Source organism: Periplaneta americana, chromosome 2 (assembly GCF_040183065.1).
Source record: "Periplaneta americana isolate PAMFEO1 chromosome 2, P.americana_PAMFEO1_priV1, whole genome shotgun sequence".
In the NCBI taxonomy this organism is placed as follows: domain Eukaryota; kingdom Metazoa; phylum Arthropoda; class Insecta; order Blattodea; family Blattidae; genus Periplaneta; species Periplaneta americana.
The window spans coordinates 85718965-85744828 of record NC_091118.1 but is presented as its reverse complement, the minus strand read 5'-3'; the positions used below and the strand labels follow the sequence as shown (position 1 = coordinate 85744828).

The window sequence follows — 25864 nt, the reverse complement described above, 5'->3', positions numbered from 1 at the left end:
GTTTTATTGTTACCACGAAGGACAAGCTAATCGAGGCCACAATGAAGTCTGTACATTTCTCAATGACTACATAAGTGAACTACCTGACTGACTCAATGAAAGAACTACATGTGTTTAGTGATTCTTGTGTACGTTACCTGATATATCTAACAATAACTGCCAAGTTTCAGGTAATTTAGCACTATTTTCCTGTACGGGGCCACTCGTTCCTCCCATACGATAGGGATTTCGCCGTAATAAAGAGAGTGATACAAAAACAAGACAGAATCTACTCTGTCAAACAATATGTTCAGATGATAGTTAATTCAAGAAAAACACAGAATACTTTTAAGTCAAGATTATTGAACATCAAAATATCATTGATGTTAAAGATTGGTGGCCACACTTCTTTAAAAAAATCTTAAATTGTCCTAATTAGTCACACGAAGGAAAATTTTTTACTTGCTAATTGCCGACATTTGACGTATAAACAGGAAACTCCAGGCTATGTCGTTTCTTCGGAATGGATAGATGGATTGGATCGCAAGACATACAGACTTATTAAGGGAATAGAAACACCATCTGCTCCTAGAAATACGGCATACGACTCCAAAGTTCCTATACATCCCAAGAAGCTGCAAGATATTAATAAAATAATTAAATATATTCCATCAGAGTACCAAGAGTTTTATATCATTCTTCACTTTCCCACAAGAAATGCTGCCAAATTTGATGAAGAAGATTAGTATTTAGTTGAATTGTTCATTTAAATTATTTTTAATACAACAGCACAATTTATTAAATTCTTAAAATATCTGACTGAAATTCAATGTTTTTCACACTGTGTTAACAATATAAATTTAACTAACAATAAATAGCAGATTAAACATGTTTTTATTTGAGTTTCTTTGCAAATTATCCATCAAAATTGATAATTTATTGGAAAAAGGAAGAATGTCCATCAACTTCAAACAGGATGGATTCAATATTATTTATCGGAAGCGCTGAAACTGCTCACCATACAGTTCAGGGAACTTAGTTCTACAAGTTTGTAATGCATCACAAATCTGTAGGAACGAAATTGTAAGTGTTGATAAGTTTTTCTTAGTTTTTTCAAAACATAGGTGAATGGATATACTTCCCTTTTCCAATCAGTGATTCAATTATATCGGTTATAATTCTACATGTAAAATGCGAGCTAACCATAGCCACGAATATATACAAAATGCAAACTAACTCTACTGTAATTTATATTACGACAAAAAAAAAGGGAGCTCTCCATGAAAACCTGCCTCAACATCATCTTTGTCACTATCTTCAACCTTACTCGTCACATATACTACCTGTATCGAACTACATTTATTCAATCCGAATGTGTCTATTTATATAGATTTTTTAAGCTAAAGGAAAAACTGAGTATAAAAACAATACTAGCAATAAGTATAAAAACATTCGAGATTTATATAAGGGCATAAAGAAAGTTAAGAACGGATATCAGGCAAGGGTAAACGTGATCAAGGATGAGAATGGTGACTTGCTTGGAGATTCTCATTCAATCCTGAACAGATGGAAAAACTGTTTTGGGCAATTACTAAATGTACAAATCCAAATAGAAATGAGCGGAACGAAATTTAAATACAAAGTTCTGAGCCTTTTATACCCGAACCCACACTTTCAGAAGTCGACATTGCGATAAAAAATCTGAAAAAGTACAAGTCTCCAGGTATCAATCAAATTCCAGCAGAATTAATACAAGAGGGTAGAAGCGCATTATCTAGCGAAATTTATAAACTTGTACTTGCTATTTGGGAAAAGTTAATTGTACCAGAACAATGGAAGGAGTCCAAAATTGTACCTATTTTTAAGAAAGGGGACAAGACTAACTGTGATAACTTTCGAGGAATATCACTTTTGTTTACATCGTATTAAATTTTGTCCAATATTCAAATTTCTTTTGAGAAGATTAACTCCGCACATAGATGAAATTATTCTGGATCATCAGTGAGGTTTTAGGAGTAATAGATCGACTATTGATCAGATTTTTTGTATTCGACAGATATTGGGGAAAAATGGGAGTAGCCTATAAGGATACAGTACATCAGTTATACATAGATTTCAAAAAGGCATATGACTCGGTTAAGAGATAAGTTTTATATAATATTCTTATTGAATTTGGTATTCCCCAGAATTTAGTTCGATTAATTAAAATGTGTCTCAGTGAAACATACAGCAGAGTCCGTATAGGCCAGTTTCTATCTGATGCTTTTCCAATTCACTGCGGGCTAAAGGAAGGAGATGCACTATCACCTTTACTTTTTAACTAAACCCTAGAATATGCCTTTAGGAAAATTCAGGATAACAGACGGGGTTTGGAATTGAACGGGTTACATCAGCTTCTTATCTATGCGCATGACGTGGATATGTTACGAGAAAATCCACAAGCAATATTAGGGAAAACACGGAAATTTTCCTTGAAACAAGTAAAGCGATAGGTTTGGAAGTAAATTCCGAAAAGACAAAGTAGCTATATGATTATGTCTCGTGACCAGAATATTCTCCTTCGAAGAGGTGGAAAAATTAAAATATCTTGAACCAACTGTAACAAATATAAATGACACCCTGGAGGAAATTAAACGCAGAATAAATATGGGAAATGCATGTTATTATTCGGTTGAGAAATTGTCAAAAAATCTGAAAGTTAGAATTTATAAAACAGTTATATTACCGGTTGTTGTGTACGGTTGTGAAACTTGGACTCTCACTTTGAGAGAGAAACAGAGATTAAGAATGTTTGAGAATAAGGTGCTTAGGCAAATATTTGGGGCTAAGAGGGATGAAATTACAGGAGAATGGAGAAAGTTACATAAAGCAGAACTGCACGCATTGTATTCTTCACCTGACATAATTACGAGCATTAAATCCAGACGTTTGAGATGGACAGGGCATGTAGCACGTATGGACGAATCCAGAAATGCATATAGTGTTAGTTGTGAGGCCTGAGGGAAAAATACCTTTGGGGATGCCGAGACGTGGATGGGAGGATAATATTAAAATGGATTTGAGGGAGGTGGGATATGATGATAGAGACTGGTTTAATCTTGCACAGAATAGGGACAGATGGCGGGCTTATGTGAGGGCAGCAATGAAACTTCAGGTTCCTTAAAAGCCATTTGTAAGTAACAAAGTAAATAAGTCATTATATTTTCTATGTAGAACAATGGCTTTCTCCTCAATAGGTATGGGGGATAGTAACTTAGGAATTGACTGGCACGTAAAAATGAAACCCCCTCTCGCCCTTGTTCTCGTTCCCTTGGTCTCTTTGCATTACTCTTCATATACTTCTAATTTTCTTCTTCTCGTCTTTCTCTTGTTATCCTTATATCCCCTTCTTCTCCTTGTCTTTCTCTTGTTCTTCTCTTTCTTTGTTCCCCTTGCATTCCACTTGTATTCCTTTGTTCTCCTTGTCTTCCCCTTGTTCTTCTTGTGTTCATCTTGTTCATCATGTATTTCCGTTATTCCGTTCCCTTCTTCTCGTTGTATTCCCTTTGTTCTCTTTGTATTCCTCTTATTCTCCTTGCTTTTCCCTTATGCGCTTTGTTCTCCTCCTCTTTTCCTTGCATTATCCCTGTTCTTGTCTTCCCCTTGTTCTCCTTGTAATCGGATCGTTTTCCTTGTCTTCCCAGGTTGTCTTAGTCTTCTCCTTGTTCTCCTTGTCTTCCCCGTTATTCTTGTATATCTTTTTCTCTTTATATTCCCCTTGTTTTCGTCAATTATTTTTTTATCTTTGTTTCATTTCTAGCACCACCCGCAACTAGGTTTTCGTAAAGATATACAGCAAAGCATCTATTTTTTTGTTTTTGTTTGTTATACGCTTGACATCCAATTATTATCTGTTTTTTTATTTCAATAATTACTTAAGTTAAATAGTTTAAATTTGTATGTAATATCTGTGCTTATCTGTTTCTTTGCGGCACTCAGTTACAATGCTTGAAAACACAATTTCATATTTTGTTACGAGTCTGGACTCCTATAGTAAATCTGATACAGACAAGAGCTTAGCTTCTTAGTGATATTACATTTTAGAAATCATGCGTTGTACTTTAAACAAAATTCATTAATTTAGCATGTACTTTAGAATCACAATTTTTCACCGAAGTTCCATTTAAACTTGGTATAATTTGAACCAGGTTCTCTCGAATAGAATGTAGATTAATTTAGGGATTTAGATATGTCGAAAATCTTTAATTGCACAATTCATGAGGAATTAGCAAAATATGTTTTTCGCGCTTATCAGATGTCGTTAACCTTGTGAGTACATTTGACAACTGAAATGCCTGATAGGAGCAACAGTGGTGATAAAGCAGAAGTCGTTACCGTACTTATCTAAATTATCAGTCCAGTCTGACCTCCAATCAAATGGCACGAATAATTGTTAGCGAAGGCTTTGCAGCGAGACCGATAAGGATATCGATGCACTAACATTAGTTTAATGCTACTGACATCAGAAACAAAGAAGCATGAGAAATATTTAGTGTCACGATCATTTTTATTTTATCATTGATAAAGCCATTTGTGACAAGTATATTTTTATTATATTTATTTCTACCGATAAAAGTATATTATTCGGTTGCTGGTCCTTTCCTAACTTGTTCATAGTTCCCTTTGTCAAGTCCTGGTAATCTCAAACTTCCACTTTGTGCATTTATAAAAACGTGCCTACCCCTTCATTTTACTTCAATTTTTTTTTCTCAGTTAGAGGAAGTACAGTACAGTTAAAAAAATCGATTTCGAGATTTTCACAGAAATGCATGTTTTCAAGATTCTTGAAAGAGAGACAAAATTATTTTAGGCATGCCGTCTGTCTGTCTGTCTCTCCTTCGGCATTCTCGTACAGCGAATTGTCCTGAACTATTAGACGGATTTTGTTCACAATGAGTCTCTATGAGTCACTTCATTATTGGACACAAAGTATAATTATCAGTAAAAAAATAAAGTACTTTGAAAACAAGAACATAAAATGGGGATGAACTTGAAATCAACTTTTTTTCATCGTATCATAGCTTAAATTGTATAATATGTGGCGAACTTTAGGCGTTTCTTTTTTCGTCAAGGTTTCCTTGAAGCATAATACAGAGCTATTATTATCATAGGTCCCAGAAAAGAGCGGCCGACCGGCCGGCCGCGTCGTGCGTGGTTTCCGCCGAGCGGATAACCATTTCTCCGGCGCTTCTCCAATATATAATAGTACGAACAATAAATGTTCAATAAGTTGGACTTACCATGCCCATAGTCGTTGCTGAAAATGGCCCCCGTTTGCCACCACACACAACTGACATCCTCTGATAAACGGATGAACAACACTCTGAAGTTCCACATCGTTGATAGCTTAGATTTCTTCTCGTATATAGTCTTTTAGTTCATCTATAGAATGAAGATTTTTCCTGTAAACCCTACCTTTTAGTGTTCCCCACAAATAAGTCACAAGGTGTTATATCTGGGCTTCGTGGAGGCCTCAAATTATTACTGATTAGTCTCGTACCAAAAAATACGCTTCAATTCCCTCACTGACATAGCAACTGTTTGAGCTGTGGCGGAATCTTGTTGGAAATAAACTGGCAATCGTTCCGCGTAAGAACACTACGTTTCTGCTTGATTTTCGATTGTTCATTGAGCCTGTTTCTTTAAATCTTTTAGTCACTAAATAATTTAATGAGTCGTCTAAATGTTTTGGCAGAAGGCACAGGTCTGTTTGGAAACTTTATTCGAAATTTTCGTCTTGTTTTCGCACACGATCGTCTGCCTTTTATGTACGTACTGTAAGGTAAAGTTGCCTAATGCCGTGATACCCCAATTCCGTGACATGTTTCTTTCAGTGAATATCGTGTGATTGGATATCTTGCTTGAAAGTTCACCGATGTCTCAAAAGTAGGTGAAAGAAAGATGTCTGGCACTATGATCGAACTGCAAAAATTTGAGTGACATTCAGTTTAAAAAAAAGTATCACGGGATTAGGTGTATCACGGCATTAAGCAACTTTACCCTACATATACACATGTTCACACAATGAGAATTTGTTGCTAGGCATTAACTAAATATACAATAATTACTAAACTTTATACACTAACGTTGTACAATTGAAGAATTGAGAGTTTCATTACACGACTTCTAAGCACGGTGAATTCCATATGGCTACTAGAGGTGGGGAAAAAATAACGTAACAGTTATTTTGGAACTGTTCCTTGTTTGGAACTGTTCCAAAAAGTAACCGCACCTTGGAACACTATGTTCCAAAATAACAGTGTTGCTTTGAGCTAGTACGAAATACTTGCGATTACAAATACTCGTTTCACTTTGGAACTAAATTATGACAACGCCTGTTCCACAGAACGGAACATGTTTGGTACTATTGAAAGCAGTGACGACAACTTTTGGAAAACAGTGGGTGGGCTCAAACATTTGACGAGCCGTAAGTTAAATAAATCTCACAACACGACGAGCCCATATAAGTTGGCGCTACTGTTTGAAAGCAGAATTGGGAATCCTTTCATCGTACTGAAATAAATGTTTAAAACTAAAGTAAAAGATACGAAGATCGTCTTTAAAAAATGTACACATTATCTTGGAACTGATGTTAATTGAGTATAGGATTCTATCAAATAGCATAATGCCTGTATTATAGTAACTGCATTGTGAATTTTATCAAGGGAGATGAAAATATATAGGTTATGTTTTATTTCCAAATACTTTACAGTTTTAGTTTCATTACCAATTCTTGAAATTAAACTAAAGTCTGTTGAAACATGACTGTATTATTGAAGTTCTTTTGTTTAAAAAAAGTACAACGGTAAATTTTCATACTTCATTACAATGAGATTATTATTCTTCATGACGGTACATTATTAATATGAATTTTAGCGCGGCCGAATTGATTATAGCTTTTATTTATGCATTTTTGGAGAAATTGAATACTATTGTGACCTTCAGCTAAGCAGAAGAGGAAGAATAGGTTAGGTTTTATTTACCACTGGAATCCATTTCGATTTCGTGACCAATTTACAAATAATTTAAAATTACATTACATTTTCTGCTTCGAATAAACCTGATCTACGAATTCAATTTAGCATTAGAAAAGATTTCATTTCCAGGAATTCACATCTCGACTCATTATGACATCGTACTGCATCGCATGGCATACAGGGAAGTGAGCTCTATGCTCACTGGCCTGTTCCAAAATAACACTGTTACATTAAATACTCCTATTATACAAAATACCACTGTTACATTATATACTAGCGGTCTTACTAATAAAAACTCTATATACACACGTTTAACTGTCTTATACTTATACAATGAGTAGCTCGTTTATACGTCGTCTGTAAATTCCTTACTAATAATCACTACATACGTCGTGTATAACAGTACAACTATTACACAGCTACGTCATAGTTTCGTCATTACTTCGTTACGAAAAGTAATAGAATATCTGAGGTTCTCTATTGCATCCGGTAGAGCGCTCTAGTGTTGCATGTTAAATATCGATAGTACAACTGGCTCTAAGCGATTACCACACTACATTTTGGTCAGAGAGTACAAGCTACAGCAATATTATTCTAATAATTCTATGATCTTTGGTTTGTTCTTCTTTGGTTACAAGGCATCCATCATCATAAAATGACAGTCGATACGAACAGCTGTTAGAGGGGCGGCCATTTTTTCTCTATATACAACGCTTAAACAAGGGGTTTCGTGTATATAACTACTGCAAAGCAATTCCCATTGTATAGTTACAGCCTGTTTATACGTCCATAGCTTATTCACGGTTTATTAGTAACGTTTTCTGTCTCAACTCTGCATAAGTTTCGTATAAAAACTATATACGGTTTATTAGTAAGAATGTAGTAGTACTGTACCTGTTATACAAAATACTTGCTGTTACGTGTTACAATATACTCGATGTTATGGGACACGGCCGACTTGATGGTACCTTCGCGAAGCGAAGCTAGCATCAAGTCGGCCGTGTATGGAACTACATTATGATAACCGTTGCTGCAGTGTTGTCAATTTAGCGACTTTGTCACTAGATCTGGCTACTTTTAACAATTTTCAGGGACAAAATCAATACCAACTTTTAATCCTGAACTGGCGTCGTGCATAAATATAACGTAACTGGTTTCGTGGTGTCAATACTGTCAGTATGACTTCTGAACTTTCTCATGGCCCTCGACTTATACTTTTGCCTTTTTTACCCAAATGTTTGCATAAACTACTTTGACTAAAGGGTTTTAACATAAATAAATTGTGTCACACGCTTCAAAGAATGACAGAACTGAATTTAGGGACTTGACTCTGGAGGAGTTTCGTTCATTGCTGGTGTGTTTTATTTTGGTGCAGTTTCCAAATTAAATTAAATTATATATATATATATATATATATATATATATATATATAAAATGTAAAAATTAATTTCTGATCCTACAGAATTTATCTGTTATGGTAACAACATGAAGTCAGGCAACAAAGGGAAAACACTGGAGGAGAGGGATTCGATCCAATGCTGTGGAGCGAACTTCGGCGTAGGCTATATAATATATTCAATTGTGGTACTGTTATTTTGGAACTGTTATTTGAAACCTAGTATTTTCGTGGAATTGGAACAGTTGGAACTGTTACGAGAAAATAACAACTTTTCCCATCTCTAATGGCTACAGTAGGTAGTTGAGCGGGAGAAACTGTTAGCGCGCGGCTGAAACCACGCACGGCGTGGTCGGGCGGTCGGCCGCTCTTCTCTGGGACCTATGATAATAATAGCTCTCTAGTATATTATGAAGCAAGTTTATAATGTTACTCTTTATCGCTTTAGAGAAGAAGAGAAGCGAGTTTCCTAATTTTGACGAATGAAATAGCTGTATAACATTACAAACGTGTTTCATACTTATTTTTTGTACGACAGCTTTCATTCATTCATTCATTCATTCATTCATTAATTCATTAATTCATACAGTGTTCTGCCCAAGGGCAGATCTTTCACTGCAAATCCAGCTTTCTCCAATCTTTCCTTTTTTCTACCTTCCTTTTGGTCTTCTCATATGATCCATATATATCTTAATGTCGTCTGTCATCTCATACCTTCTTCTGCCCCGAACTCTTCTCCCGTTCACCATTTCTTCCAGTGCATCCTTCAGTAGGCAGTTTCTTCTCAGCCAGTGACCCAGTCAATTCCTTTTCCTCTTCCTGATCAGTTTCAGCCTCATTCTTTCTTCACCCACTCATTCCAACACAGCTTACTTTCTTATTCTGTCTGTCCACTTCACACGTTCCATTGTTCTCCATATCCACATTTCATATGCTTCTAGTCGCTTCTCTTCACTTCGTCTTAATGTCCATGTTTCTGCCCCATACAATGCCTCAGTCTATACAAAGCACTTCACTAGTCTCTTCCTTAGTTCTTTTTCCAGAGGTCCGCAGACGATGCTTCTTTTTCTATTAAAAGCTTCCTTGACCATTGCTAACCTCCTTTTGACTTCCTGGTTGCAGCTCATGTTACTGCTTATAGTACACCTCAATTATTTGAAGCTGTCCACTTGTTCTACTGTCTCATTTAGAATTCGTATGTTCACCTTTATTTTTCTTCGTATGACCATTATCTTCGTCTCATTTGCATTTATATTCATCCCATACTACTCACTGCTGCCAATTAGCTCCAGTAACATATCCCTTAGTATCATCTCCTCTTCTGCTGATAACGCCATATCATTAGCAAATCTTACGCACTTTATTTTTCTTTCTCCTACTATCACTTCTCCCAGGTTTTGGAAACAGCTCTTTACTAAATCCTCCAAGTACAGTAGATGTTGAATAGTGTGGGTGATAAAGGGCATCCTTGATGTACTCCTCTCCCAATTTCACCTCCTTCCGACATTTCTTCTCTTATCCTGACTTTGACTCGTTGTTTCATATAAAGATTATTGAATAGACAACGACAGCATTAGAAAACAATTAATAAAGAAATAACATCAGATTTGTAATGATGGGTAGATTGACATCATGGTCTATGAAGAAAGAGGATGCTATGACAACAATGATGTATTAAATATAGTATTATAGCATTGGCAAAACGTTTCATAATGTTAAATTATTGTACGTTTTAGTTTGCATGGTACGCCTAATATTTTACGCATTAGTACAATAATGTGGCATATTATGCACGATTTTCACTAACGATGAAGACTCTTCATAATGCTGAAATACGGGGGGGGGGGGGAAAGGAGTAATTTAATTTTCCCTTGATCAAAATACTCGTAAACACAATACAAATGGAGTAAGAATATTATGTTACCGTGGACCAAAATTATTTGTTTCTGTAGTTACTTTAGAGCATAAATTACATGTGTTAATTCGCTTCCTTAGTTACGATGACAGTCACCTAAGTTACATTGTTCCTAATTTTGTTTCTTGCACAATAATGAGTTTAATTACATAAAATGGGTAATACATATAAATCTATGTTTCCAGATATCTATGTTTCGGAGAAATTATTATTATATGCACAATTATTTATATTTTCGTTGCTAATTCGTCGAAGTTCCAAAAGTCAGGCCTCAAGGCCAATCTAAGTAGTTAGTGAAGAGCGCTTCATTACTACTACTACTGTTTACGATTAAGATCACTTGACATATAACCCATTTGTTACGCGTGAGTGAACTACTGCTTTTTTTAGCAGTCCAGAAAACGAAAATCATTTTATTTTCTGTGCATATTAAATTGTTTCAATTAAGTGCGTCTTTCGAATATTATTATTTATAATGGCTAAAGCCAAAGTTATAAAGATAATCAGCTGAGTCTTCTGTTTTTCCCTTCTCATTACACCACTACGCTTTCCTTTTCGAAAAGCAAGTCACCTACATGCAGGCCTATTTCTTCCAATGCTGGATAGAGGTGAAGCTTTGAGACCAAACTGTTGATTGGACAGGCATGGATGGTGCGGCGGATGGTGGAACAGGTTTAGCCCAACAATAAAATCGGCACGTAACACATTGTCTGCACAAATAGCTTACTTGGGCAAGTAGCGCTCAATAATTACCATTAGGCCTACTAACATCAATGTGTCAACTTGCGACGAGACAGCGGATTTTCTGTCCCGATACTGAACGTTATACGCTCCTTCCGTAAGCCAAGGAACATGACGTCTTGTCACTGTGTTGGGACCGAAAATCCGCTGTCTTCTTATGACATTATTTTTAGTCGCTTACTTAACGACACTGTGTGAACGGCGCGATTTACTAGTGTCGGTAGAATTAATGGAAGGGAAATGCAGCTTAACATTGTGAGTCTAAGGATTCAAAAAGAAATGACCTGATATTGACTTACAGATAACGAAAATCTCGGAACGAACCAAATCAGATAACCAGCACGAGCCAGTAATCGAACCCACGTCCAAGAACGCGAGTTTTAACTTTTAACGGCCATATTTAATCACTAATCCCCATTTCAGTTTGGTTGATAGGCCTTCCCCTCTACTCACACTATCAACTATCAGTCAAGGTGAAGATGCTACTAACCATCTTACTAACGTTCGACTAATTGACTTTGAACATAATGACAAATTATATTATTGAAAATGTTTACTGATAATCTATATTTCGAAAATCTATACTGTGTTTATATTTCATTTTATTGCAGTTTATAAACTCGTACATTTAAAAAGCTACAGGTACTGAGAGCAGAAGATAAATGTTTTCTCTACCGCTAGTTGCTACTCTACAACACGCACAATGGGACAATCTGCACTGTGTCACTCCCCCCTGACTTTATAATACAAACTAACATTCCTTACTATAATTATTAGTTGAAAATATTGTAAGAACAACACTAAAATATACTCAACCATGTAATTGTCAAACATCGTGTCACAATATTTTATATTTACTTATGTATGTACTTTATTTAATATTTTATTTTATTGTGTGTACAACTTCGGGGGTGCAGGTATAAGAGGTAACAGCTACAGCCCTGTTACTGACGAACTCAAGGCAAGTAGAAGGAGAAAAAAATGCTTTCGCATCCTACTTATATGAAATGTTGTTTAAGTCTATACATAACCGCATTTTCTACCAATGTTCCTTATAGAATTATTCTGTATTTTGGATTCTATTTATTATACCTCATTCAAAATTTTACTGTTATTAGTGCACACTAATAAGGATATTTCCCGCGTTTTGCAAGTTTTCTCTTTACTTTTAATTATACAAAGAGTCCTTCGTATACAACGCCATGGAAAATACAGAAGCGTCATAGTGCGCCTGTCCTACGCACCGAAATTTAAGGGCGTTTGTCGGGCGCTGCATGTATGCAGTTCACCTCAGTCTAATATGAGTTAACGAAGGTCTACTCACTCGTGTGTAATGTAGTGCAAGCTATTGTGTGTTTTTAATTGTCTGGGAACACTGAAGGGATTACTCATTCATGCGTAATGTAGTGAAAACTGTTATGCTTTTTCTAATGTTTTACACTAAAGGGATTATTCTTTCGTAAGTAGTGTATTGTAAACCATTGTGTTTCTTTTTTAATTGTTTTAGAATGGTAGATACCATACTGCACCGAGTTTTTGTAGTTTTAAATTATGCAAAACGTAGAAGAAAATATCCTACAATACATTTCGAACAAGCCGCAAGAAGAAATTAGTCGAGCATTTCAGAACAATCTTGGGAGATGTGAAAAATGCAGTGAAGCATAAGGACACATTTAACATCTGTTGTGACACAGATAAGATGAACTTGTAAGCTATTAATTTTTAAGCTGTTTATAACCAATTTCTCCGCTAAACAGCTTAGAAACTAAAGCTGCTACAGTAGCAACGGCGGCCGATTTCATGGTAACTGTGTAAGGCAGTGGTCGTCAGCACTCGCTGAAATGGGTGTACTGCATAGAGGGTAAGGAACTCTGCTCCGTCGTGCACAAGGGATAGAGAGATAGCATACCCGCCAGCAGCGACGATTGCACGGCTGTGTCTTGTCTGCGGGTAAGGGACGCTAGCCCGAGAGTGCATTGTTTTGATGACCGCTGGTATAAGACGTATAATGGAAAATGCAGCTGAGAGAATCCTGTATGCTTAAAGGGGGATTGGATATGGTTCAAATCTTAATAGAGGATCTTCATATTTGAAACTTAATTCTGTAAAGTTTTTCAACATTTAATCAATTTCGTATTTCTTCATTCTTTGAAGGTCGAGTAAAATTTAACCTCTCCACATGCGAAGTAATTTCATTGTCGCATTTATTTATTATACATTTTTTTGGACAGTATAATTTATGAACCATAGAGGCAACCAAAAACATATGAACTTTCAACATTGTTTTTCTGCGCTTATATGGCTATATTTTTATAAATGCCCGTTTGTGCCTGTTACTTGCCTGAAAAAAAAGCATAGAACGTTTATTATCAATGTAAAGTAAGGTAAGGCTACCGTCTTTACACGATACAAATGTGCATGGTTGCATGGGTAGAGTTCCAAACTTTCATGACCTCGGAATTAGAGTTAGATGATGTGGTCGGCACCACGCTCCGACCGCTTTTTACCCAGTACTAAATTTTGTAGGGGGCTGGGTAGTCTCCGGGGCCGTTGTTGAAATTTTGGTAACACAAAATACTGCCACCACCCGGGGTGAACGTCGGTAAGGAATTATAAAACGAAGGTATAGTCCCGTCGCTCTTATTTCCGGCAGCCAATCACGTTGTAAATCGGCTACATTTAAACGTGTGCGTCTTGTGATTCGCTAATAATGACGTTATGCATTTCCTAAGGCTCGATAAATATTTTATATAATCACCCGCCATTTTCGCTCTTTCGTTGGCGTTTGCAGAAAGCACACGAGGACGTTATTTGCCGCTCAATTATTTGCTGAATTACAGTGCGTTTGATTTATTATCATAGGAGCTACAACATGATAATGTTTAACGGTGTGGCAAATAGATTTCTCGTCTGGTAGCTCGGCAACGAAAGAACAAAAGTGGCGAACTATTCTACCTACCTAGACTTTATAGAGCTTTCATTCCTAAGGCGTAAGCAAAGAGGAGTCACGCCGGGAATAACGGCGTCGCGGCTATAGGTCTACTGAAGCTGGAAACCTAATCTAGGCCTATAGTATCTTCTTTCAATCACTACTCGTTCTCAAATCGATGATGTTCGGGTAAAGGGGATTGTCATTTTTTGTGCAAATGGAATTTTGTTCCCCAGGTGAATACACAAACTAAATTCTATAAGTGAGTGTGCAAAAAACAAAATCATACTTGCATTTGAAGTGCTTTAGTTCTGTAAAAAATTATTTGCAATAAAGGTCCTAAGTTTAATTTTCATTTACATCAAAGTTGATTTTTTTTTACTTATCTGTCTTTACCCAGACATCATTGAAATATTCCACTTCATCTTCTCGTTCAATACCTACGTACGTACAGAATATGCTGAACATCGTCATCTATGGGCTCAGAGTTAAATACTGTACGTACCAGTTAATTTAAATACTATATACTGTACTTCCTTAAAATACATTTTAATTCTCTAATTTTATTTCAGTGTACATTTCTGACTGCATTTCCTCTGTTAATATCAATTCTACTTCTAGATCTAAATTCTAGGACGTGGTCGCATGATGAAATATTGTGAAACTTGCCTCACCGCGGCGTTTCCTAGTAGAAATTACGACGTATCCATCACTGTACCGAGCACTAGTTCCACATCACACGCGCACAGCACTGCAACTGAATTGCACACAAGTGCGCTGTGAAATCTAATCAGTAGTTCCACTCGACACACTCAGAGTTTGTCGAACGAAGAAAAAAAAGTTTTATTGAACGAACGCAACTGGCTGATAGAATTCTATTAGATGTGATATGAGATTAGAGGAAATGAGAAATGGGATTTTTATATCCCCTCTCATGAGTTATCTCGCCGCCTGGATAAAACAAAACACTTTTTTTTTTTTTCACGGTCAGACTCAGTATTACCAATCATTAGGAAAGAAATTATGGCATTCCATTCACAGAAGTGCTGTGTTTTATAAATACTACGAAAAGAAAAAGGTTATTCTTAGTTTCTTTTTTGAATATCTGCTGATTTTTTTATATATTATGTTATATTTATTTATTTATTTATTTATTTATTTATTTATTTATTTATTTATTTGTCAGCTAACTTTACAATATTCATAGTTTTGGTGTACCTTCACATTTCTGCTTTTCGATCCAACGTCACTTTAACAAATACACATATACCACTCCTGTTCGTATTATTAACACTCTAGCACGTAGCTCGTTTCTTCTTCATACACTTTTCTAATTATTATCATCTATTTTATACCACACTGCCTTGTGTTAATAAATTTGATTTGCCAAGTAGCCTGTTTCCCGTTTAATTCTTATTCTTCTGTTCAGTTGGATTGCTAATCAACCTTCCCTATCCCTCCTCTTTTACTCTCTCTCATACCTAGACTGTCTCCCTTCTATTTACCTCTTTGCTACCGTAAAGTGGGGCTACTTGGACATATTTTAGCACACTTTTCGATGTAAAATATGGAACCTTTATATCAGAGCGATTAAAAAATATACACTGCACCTACTTGGTCTACAAGATTACATAGAAAATATAAAAATAATTGGAAAATATCTTTCACAAACCTAAACAAAATAAATATATCAGGTGTCCAAATAGTCCCGGTTTTGGTGTTATTTGGACACAACTGTTTTTAGACATAAAATGTTGGTATGCTTGTTAGGTGCTCATGTAATCCCATAATATGTCCCAGACGTCTTCAGAAATGTATTATCTTTGTGAATATGTGTATATAACATAATATGTTAAAGAAAAAGTAAGGTTTGTTGAACTTTTATTTATTCTCACAATATTTTAAAGGAAAACTAAGATTTATTGAACTTTTATTTATTCTCACAAATTCTTTATTCAAAAAATTTACAAGTGACCTTAACAATCATCTTATTAAAAGTACACATAAGTAAAAGTGAAAATATCCACCACTCCCAGGGTTTTTGCAATAACTTCTTCTTCAATTTTAGAATAGTTGAATGTTCAACAGGTTCCGGATTCTTTCCAAGTATCTTCCGTACTAACGTCGACCCAGGTACTTCGAATTTTTCTGCTGCCCCCTTCTTCGACATCCCTCCCCTAACTGCCTCTATCCCTTTCTCCGTGTATATATATATATATATATATATATATATATATATATTGCAATTGATGTAGGGGTTTGACCCTGGGATCAACATTTGTATCTATTAACAAGCTGTAGCAATGGAAAATGTAACACAATAATAAAAGCGTAATTGAAAATATAGATATTAAATATAATGTCTCAACATACCACGTTGTGTCTATGTAGCCTCGCGGTGGTCAAGTAGCCCCACTTCACGGTATTAATTTACTGAGCCTATATTCCTTTCAATCTGCATTATTTATATTTTCGATTCTCACATTCACCTACTCTTACTCATCCTTTTCCAGATACTTTCCATATCTGGTGTTTATAATAATTCCATCGCTGTATCTCATAATTCCTTTCCTCTTACTTTTCCTTCCGCATATCTTATCAGGCCTTGGTCTGCTGCATATTACGTCTTCACATTGCTCTGTACAAAGTTTCCTTTTACGAAACACTTATGTGTAAAACATTCTTCGTGATCTCCTTCACTGTCTCTTTCCCTCTTCTCTCAGTTTACCTGTATGAATTTTACATCTACTGCAGTGTATTATGCAAGATCTTTCTTTTAATGTGCACTAAATAATATGACATAATTTGATTACGAGCTTCACTGAAAGAATATAAAGATCTTTTCCTCGCCAAAATTAGCCTTTTCATTATGATATTAGTGTCTAGACACCAATGTAAGTCCCACATTAGTAAGGAATTTCTTGCATATTAACTCAAGGAATTCCTACAGTCGTCAATGGGCCAGAAATTGCTCTAATGAGCAGGCACTGATGCAGTTTCATTATCATGTCAATATCCATAATTCTATATCATCTCATAATTTCCAAGGCACAGTATAAAGCAGTTATGCGTTATGCCTAGGGTGACTATACGTCCCGATTAATCGGGTTTATCTTGAAAAATCTGTCCCGACTTTTTTTAATAGACTTTTGTCCGATTTGTGGCGTACGTTTGTAAGTTATAACTGTTTTACAAGTGTGGCGTTGAATTTTACCTATTATACTGTCGACATGGAAGATATTTCTCTATGCTATCGATTTTATCTCTTAATGATGGCAATGTTTAAGTTGGATGTTGCTTGAAGAACCGTCGAGTTGGTCAGTGATTGAAAATACTCTTATATGGCTACGAGAAAAAAATAACATTATTGTAAATGACAGTTTATTGTTTGATGAAATAATTCATCTTAAATCAGCCATAAAAGAGAAAATTGAATCTGACAGTGTTAATTGAAATCAGTTTAAGGCACATTAAAAATAATGTAGCTTCTTCAATTCTTGCCATTCTGGTGAACAGTTCACTGAATTACTTAACACAGTTCAATTTTAAATTTCAGCACATAATGAAACTGTTAAAAATTGTCAGTTCATTGTCTTCAGTTCATCACAATGGACAGATGACAGAAGCAGATTTATTGTAAGGAGTATAAAGTGTGTTTTGCTAACTAGTTTCAATTTCAGCAAATAAAACTGCAATGATTTTTATTCATATTTGCTTGCAAAACATGAGCTGCTGAATGCAATAGCAGCTTCTGCTAAGTATGGAGTAAAGAAAGTAAATAAACCGCTTTAGAAGCCCAATTTCTGATTTGAGCTAAATGTTAATAACGTTGAAAGTGAATTTAATTTCTTCTAATTGCTATAATACTATTTTTATCAAATGTAATTCGAAATTATTAACATTTGTTCCTTCCTTTAATGTTATTTACGTTTCATTTTGGTTTGTGTATCTGTGTTATGATTAAGTTTAAATCAAATAAATACTGAATTTTAGAAAAACATGGTGTCCCACTTGTTCCCTAAAGAAAGTGATTAAAGGCCCACTTTCACTCAAAGGAATTATGTTCATCCTAGTTAAACCCTGCGTCCCGCGCCGTGGCGTCGTGGTCTAAGGCATCCTGCCTAGGACTCGCGTTACGGAATGCGCGCTGGTTCCAGTCCTCATGGGGGAAGAAATTTTCTCATGAAATTTCGGCCAGTGTATGGGGCCGGTGCCCACCCAGCATCGTGATGCACTTGGGGAGCAGCTACGATAGGTAGCGAAATCCGGTTACGCAAATCAGCTATAACGGCTGGGGGGGGGCCTCATCGTGCTAACCACACGATACCTCCATTCTGGTTGGATGATCGTCCACCACTGCTTCGGCATGTGGCGGTGAGGCCAGCAGCCGGCTGGTCGATCTTGGCACTTCGTGAGCCGTAGCGCCACGGATGGTAAAGGTAAAGGTATCCCCGTAACATGCCATGAAGGCACTTGGGGGGCCTGGAGGTAGAGCCCCATGCTTTCCATGACCTCGGCACTAGAATGAGGTGGTGTGGTCGGCACCACGCTCTGACCGCCTTTTACCCCCGGGAAAGACCCGGTACTCAATTTTATAGAAGGCTGAGTGAAACTTGGGGCCGTTCTGAAAGTAGCGCCACGGATTATTATTATTATTATTATTATTATTATTATTATTATTATTATTATTATTATTATTATAGTTAAGCCCTGCAGGACTTTGTTACTCAAGAGATGAATAGCGGGAGGTGAGGCGGCAAGGGGAAAAACGTTAGTGATAAGAATGGTCTACGCGTAACGTTACGAGAGTGCGGGCAACATTTGCTACGATATTTTTGAAAATATCCTGCAGTGGTGGACTGTCATTGTCATTACATACAGAATTTTCTTTAATTAGTTCATGTTGGAGTAAATGGAGAAAGATAATTCAAAATAATCCATTATTCTCATGCAATCCAAGGCTAGAAATAAAATTAAACACGAAATGTTTATTTCTTTATGTGCAGTAGTCTAGTATTTTTGTTATCTTGACGGTGCCGGTATAAGCTTATGACAAATTAAGTTTAAGTTTATTGCTAATAAAATAACTTATACAAAATTATAAACAGAAATTATCCCTGAAGAAGTAAAAACTCGTACTCAAGAGTTTATTCAAACACAATTAGCACATACTTATCAAAGGTAAACATAATTATTAGAAACAAAATGGGTAAAACTTAAGGTTAATTTTATTAGCCAGAACAAGTGCAGTTTTAATTTTAAAAAATTAACTTGTGTAAATACATAAATACACATTAAACAAATACATATTCTTTAAGATTTAACTTTCTAACGATATATTTGAATTTGCTGGCACTAAAATTTTGTAAACTTGTTTTTTTACATACCTAGCCTTGCACCAAAGTAGATACAGTCAATTATAAAAGTTATTTTCTTCACCATTAGAAAATGAATTACAAAATTGGAACAATACTTTTACGCTAGTATTAACAAGAATTTCAGCAAGCACATATAATTAAATTTGAACAACTACAGTACGTATAAAACCACAACAAAAATGTAAATATAGCACATATCTAAGGCACATTTGTTTATTATGTTTCCTGAGATTTTTCCATCACCCGTTTCTCGATATTACATATAATGTCTAGAGCAGTGCGTGTTTTAGGGTACATTCAGATTGCAATCCTGTAAGTGTCCTCTTCATACATGTTTAATAATTGTTTATTCATTTTCATGGGCGAAAACAGTAGTTCACACTTGTAAGTTGAACAAATCATACTTAATTCTATCAGCATATTTGTGAAGATGGGGAAATTTGAAACGAGGAAGCTTTTATAAAATTCTGCTAAGGTTTCTCTGTCCATAACTTCCATCTTAATATCACTGCCATACTGGAGGTACTGTTTATCAATTTCAACTATAATTCTGGTGGCACATTATGAACAGAAATTTCATTGGGCGTATAAACATATTAAAATCCATTTACAAACAATCTAAACCATGAAATCTTTGACTGAATTCACTGTTTCATAAAACTTTTACACTAATATTGTTAGTAGGCCTAAGAAATTAATAATATTAACTGGGCCTAATATTATCTAAAAGTTCTATTTCATACAAATGTTAATTAATATTAGTTATTACCGAGCGATATGGCTCAGTGATAACGCACTGGACTCGCATTCGAAAGGTCCCGGATTCCATCTTCGGTGCCGACCAATCAGGTTGAATTATTCCGTGGTTTTTCTCGACTGAATATAACTAATTTTCAGTTAAATAAAGACGAATGCCGGGTTGGACCCCAATTACCAGGAGGTAATAGACACAGTACAACAGTAACAAGCATTCCCAACAGTAATATGACTTAGGGTGTTTGATAATAAGGTTCTTCGGAAAATATTTGGGGCTAAAAGGGCTGAAGTTACAGGAGAATGGAGAAAGTTACACAACGCAGAACTGCACGCATTGTATTCTTCACCTGACATAATTAGGAACATTAAATCCAGACGTTTGAGATGGGCATGGCATGTAGCACGTATGGGCGAACCCAGAAATGTATATAGTATTACTTGGGAGGCCGGAGGGAAAAATACCTTTGTGGAGGACGAAACGTAGATGGGAGGATAATATTAACATGGGTTTGAAGGAGGTGGGATATGATGATGGAGACAGGATTAATCTCGCACAGGATAGGGGCCGATGGCGGGCTTATGTGAGGGCAGCAATGAACCTGTGGGTTTCTTAAAAGCCATTTGTAAGTAATATGACCTAGGAGTTACAGAGAATATATATAAGTAGGTCTATATAAAAGTAACACATATCATATATTAATTATTAGTTAATTATTCGAAAATATTAGTTAATATTTCTAATAATCTTAGCAAAAATGTCATTAAAGAAACAAAATTACTTAAATTAAGCCATATCATAGGTTAAGGTTTTTTTCTGTGAGTGACTTATTGTCCAATGAATTAATGTATAAGTGGAAATTAGGACATTATAGCATTATTGTAATTAAGGTAAATGAAAAACAGTAAAATTGCTGACTTTTATACAATTAGAATCAATTAGAATGAACAAATATATATACTGTATATGTATCATCATCATCATGAACAGGTTCGTTTTAAGTAATGTAATATATATAATATATATTCATCGTCCAAGAAATTTTAAGCAAAGAACTGACTCTAATTTTATGAAAGACACTCACGAGTAAAATGAGTAATTCAGACTAGATCACAGAACATTATGTATATGTACTTGATAGGACTGTAAACCTTTCGGAACAACCTAATGCAAGGAATCAAGCGAAATAGAGTTCTAAAAACGAAATATGAAATATGCGTCCTTTTAAAGGGAATTTCATATTCTGGGTTTTTTTCTTCGAATTTTTTCAGTTGAAATTGTTATATATCCAAGTAGCATACATTACATGGTATTCCAGGTGTTCTGATTACATCACTGCTCGAAAGACGGAGAATTCAACATTTCGCTAATAATTTGAAAGTGTTCATTTGAGGGCTGCAAGTTTTTTTTTTTAAATGAATGTGTGTTAAATACAGTCTCAATCCAACAAATATTGTCTATTGGCCATACCGCACCTTTACCAAAATCCAACGAACCTTTAATGTTAATTATTTGGAAAGTAATATTCATACTGAGTTAATACTCCAATTTCAAAATAAGTGTGTATTTTCAAAATTTCCAATAATCTCCGCCAAGAGTTCAAATCAATCTCCAACAATCTCCGCCGACACCAATATTAAAAAACAAATGATAAAATTATTCTCCATAAATATCTGCCCCTGCTAATGTTCTATGTGCATTAAACAGAAACTGTCGTTGAGAGGAATTCGGAAGCAGCCGGTAATGTCATTAGTGGTAATTTATAGATGCCGTTTTCATTTACTATGGCAAAAGAATTTTATAGGCAAGGGTCTGGAATTCTAGGAAAAGAGAGCTGTCCCACATTAAACAGAGGAATTCTAAGATAGCCGACAGGGGTGTGGGGTTGGGTGAACTCTTTATTCTATTGTGCCAACAACCCTTTACAAACAACTGCTTGCCAAGTTCTGTACCGTACTGTCTGTAATCCAGACATGCAGTTCAAACTGTTACTTCATTCAGTTTGCTATCACATGTCACATACAGTACAATGGAGCAAGGTTCAAAGAAAATAAAAGGTTCTCAAGTGTGGAAGATAATATTATAAAACAAATTGGGAATGATAAAAAGGAAGCTGATGTGTGTCGTGAATCAGGTTTGGTTGAAGAAGAATTGAGGATGACTTAAATATGCACTGTTTTGCAAAAAAGTCACAGATTTCTTCAACTCACGTTGTTAAAGCTGAGAACTGTATGTACTGCAATTACTCTGCATTGCAATATTTTACTCCGTCTTTCACGATTTTCTACAATTCAGTATTATTTTTTATAAATAAAAAACGATGTAAAGTACGGTATTTAAAAACTTGTAGTACTTTAGAACTATACAAAATTACGAAATAAATTATAGTAGTGTACAAAATAAGTAATATTTTGAACAAGGGCGTCGCGTCGGTGGGGGAAGAGAGGGTCCGTGCTCCCACCCCAATTCAATCTTCCTCGATAAAATATCTAAAACATTTGCATATACAGGGTGTTAAAAAAGTATTCAATTTTTAGGAGGTGATAGTATGCATCAAAACAAGAAAACAATGTCTAATAAACAACTCACACTTTCTGAGATCTGAACACTTGTTCATAGGAGGTGCTCAATGTGACGTCCATTTATGGCAATGCATTTCTCTGCCCTACAATACAGTAGACTACCACATAATCATACCGTAGTTGACACCCCTGCATGGAATAATGATACGTCACAAGGAATACAGAAAGGAAAGTCTGGTTGCTGATGTGAGCGGGGTTCAGCAGAGATGATGATGTGAATTTTCGTAATCAGTATGTGTGGGCTCATGAAAATCCCCGTGCAGTTGAAGAAAGAACGCATCAGCACCGATTCATATATTAATAGGACCATACGTGCTATCACAGAGATTAACAGGGGAACGTTATCAGGACTTTCTTATTAACGTATTAACAACACATTTCAAAGAGTGCGTGATTTCTTACGCCAAAGGGCAGAAGAATGCATTGCCATGAATGGGCGTGACATTGAGCACCTCTTATGAGCAAGTGTTCAGATCTCAGAAAGTATGTGTTGTAGGACTCATGTTTATTAGACATTATTTTTTTTTGTTTTGATGCATACTAGCACCTCTTAAAATATTGGATACTTTTTTTTTAACACTCTGTATACTGATTTGTGTGTAAGTAAAATTTTGTGGCGTACAGGTACCGTAATTTCTCTTAACAAATAATTTTGTATTGCTGTCGTGAAGAAGATTAAAACTCAAGAAGTAAAAGTTATGTGCCTTATTTAATTTGATTCAACATGACACTCAACAAAATGCGATGTTAAACTCAGAATTACAATATTATAAGCCGTTGCATTTTACATTTTCTTTAAACTGTGCACATAGTGATCAGCCTTATGGTAAAACTGTTGATCAGCTCTCATCTTATCACTCAAAACAAATCGAGGAAAACGAAGTTGCATAAAGTTTATAATAGAAAATACTTTATTCATGGGAAAGCAGTGTTTACCTTCAAGAGGACATGACGAATCCATGACATCAGCAATTATGTAAAGAGAAAGGAAATGGGTGAAATATAATATCCACAATCCATTCTTACAAAAGTGCTCAAATTCAAAATGAATTGGTAGACAGAGTGGAACATGAAATGATGGAAATAATTATGCAAGAAGTAAATGCTGTTTCTGCTGTCGCTATTGTTTGTGATGAGAAAACTGATATTATTTTCTACTAAAGAATAACTAAGTATTTGTGTTACATGTGAGTTGAAAACATCGGACTCTCTCTTAATTAAAGAAACACTTTTGAATTTTGTGCTAAAAACAGAAAGCAATTTATAGAATGTCATAAAATTCTATATGCAGGAAATAAGTCTGGATATTAATAGAATGAGAGATCAGGTTTATGGTGAGAGTGGACAGTTTAAATGGTTTACAACAAAATTCAAAGAAAATGAATACAATCTCAAGGGTATCAATTATCTCTGGAAGTTCTTCAGTCACTAATTGCAAAGCATATGACAAATAGTCCACTTTGTTTCTGAAAGGCTAGTCATTTTCCTCAAATGTAAATCCTCATTCCTTTTAATTTTATAGATTTTTTTAAATAGCCAACCTTTTTACAAATTAATTAATAATGTTATACATAAGGTTTACATTGTATGAAGAGTATCCCGCAAAGGTTTTATTACTTGGCAGAAGCGCTCAACTACAAAATCTAAATTATGACCCCACTCCAAAAAAAATTACGGTCACGTTACGTTCCTGATTTTTAATGTATTTCTTTCTTTAATTTATGTTATAGTACTGTTTCTTTATTTTTTCTTGTAAGGACAATCGTTTACTGCGACATCATTTCTTTAGCCCATTCGATGACGCTATAGCCCAGTACAATTTTACTATAGAAACAGTATGACATTTACGAATGTCCCATAGGTTTTTCTTTTCCGGAAACGGGAATATTGTCTTGAGAACGAGTTTGTTTTCCTTTCCATTGTACCTTCCTTTCTATGAGTAGCTGTTTTGATGAGTCACACCTGGCTGGTCGTACCCTGCGTACGGCGATAGCGAGCGGTACGAAGTTCCTAGCTCTGGTAATCACATTTGGAGGAAAGTGCCGGGTTTGATATCTGTTAACTTTCACACAACTTTTGGAAGAGAATCAGTTACCTCATCCACCTTCCTGAGGCCTAATGTTATGACGTCATGTGCAGCTTTGTTCCCGTGCCTAACGAGAAAGACAGGCTGCGGCGCGAAATCACATTCTTAATAGTCTTAACATGGCCAACGTTGAACAAGTTTATACAGTCAAACTCCGTATTACGAAGATCGATATAACGATAAACCTGCATTAACCGATATTTTTGTATGGTTCCGGCAAATTTCCTCTATAAATAACGTTGAATGTCCCTCACTGTAGCGATGAAGCAATTTTAGAAACACCCTGTTACAACGATACGTATTTTTAACTTCAAGGTTTTTCGTAAATCGGCAGTTTGATCTTGCGGACGGTAACAGGTAAAAGGTTCTTGACCCGAGATTGGGAATTTCTACGAAGGGATGACGTGTAACCAGTCTTCCTACTTATTTAGCAGTATACAGGTGACGAGGTGGGAGTAAGTAGGTATGGTGATAGCTTCTGCTAAACGAAAATCAGTAACTTAGAAAGCATGTTGGAAATATTCAGATTGAAATTAATATAGATAAACACAATATAATATTTGTTACTCAGTCAAATGACAAATCAATGTAATATAATGACCTATATTATATAGTCATTAAGTTTTATATACATGAGCTACAAATTGCAAACGTTTTCGCCCATTCAGGCATCTTCAGGCACAATTATACAATATCTCAATATCAAACTATGTAGCTATTACATTGGTGGTAAATAAACTGTTTAAGATTAATGGTGTACAAAACATCGCTATAATTAAAATGTAATATTACAAGTCATAAATTAAAATAATGTTAAAAACCACGTAGTGTTGTAATTAAACTTCATAATATTCTGTGGAACTCTTGTTCAGTAGAGTCCAATGAGTGATGAACAAGAGTTTCACAGAATATTATGAAGTTCAATTACAACACTACGTGGTTTTTAACATATTGTTTTATAGTGATCTATACAGTTGCCACGTTCAAACGACGTGAGTACTTTTAGTTATCCAATCCAATTCCGATTACACTTTTACGTTTGATATTTCCTATTTCTATTTCGTATTTATTTATATATTTCAGACATA

At 35.4% G+C, this 25864-nt stretch overlaps 1 protein-coding gene across 3 annotated transcripts in view; it reads right to left on the bottom strand.

Moving 5' to 3' along the window:
* The window catches only part of LOC138694382 (breast cancer anti-estrogen resistance protein 3 homolog), a 922749-nt gene that overhangs the window by 583577 nt on the left and 313308 nt on the right, over positions 1-25864 (bottom strand). The window contains exon 1 of one of the 3 annotated variants that reach the window (XM_069818066.1): positions 14646-14740. The exons of the other annotated variants lie outside the window; for them this stretch is intronic. The gene's annotated coding sequence lies outside the window, so the exon portion shown is untranslated. Of the gene's footprint in view, positions 1-14645; positions 14741-25864 lie in introns of those variants that run through there. 3 annotated transcript variants of the gene reach the window in all.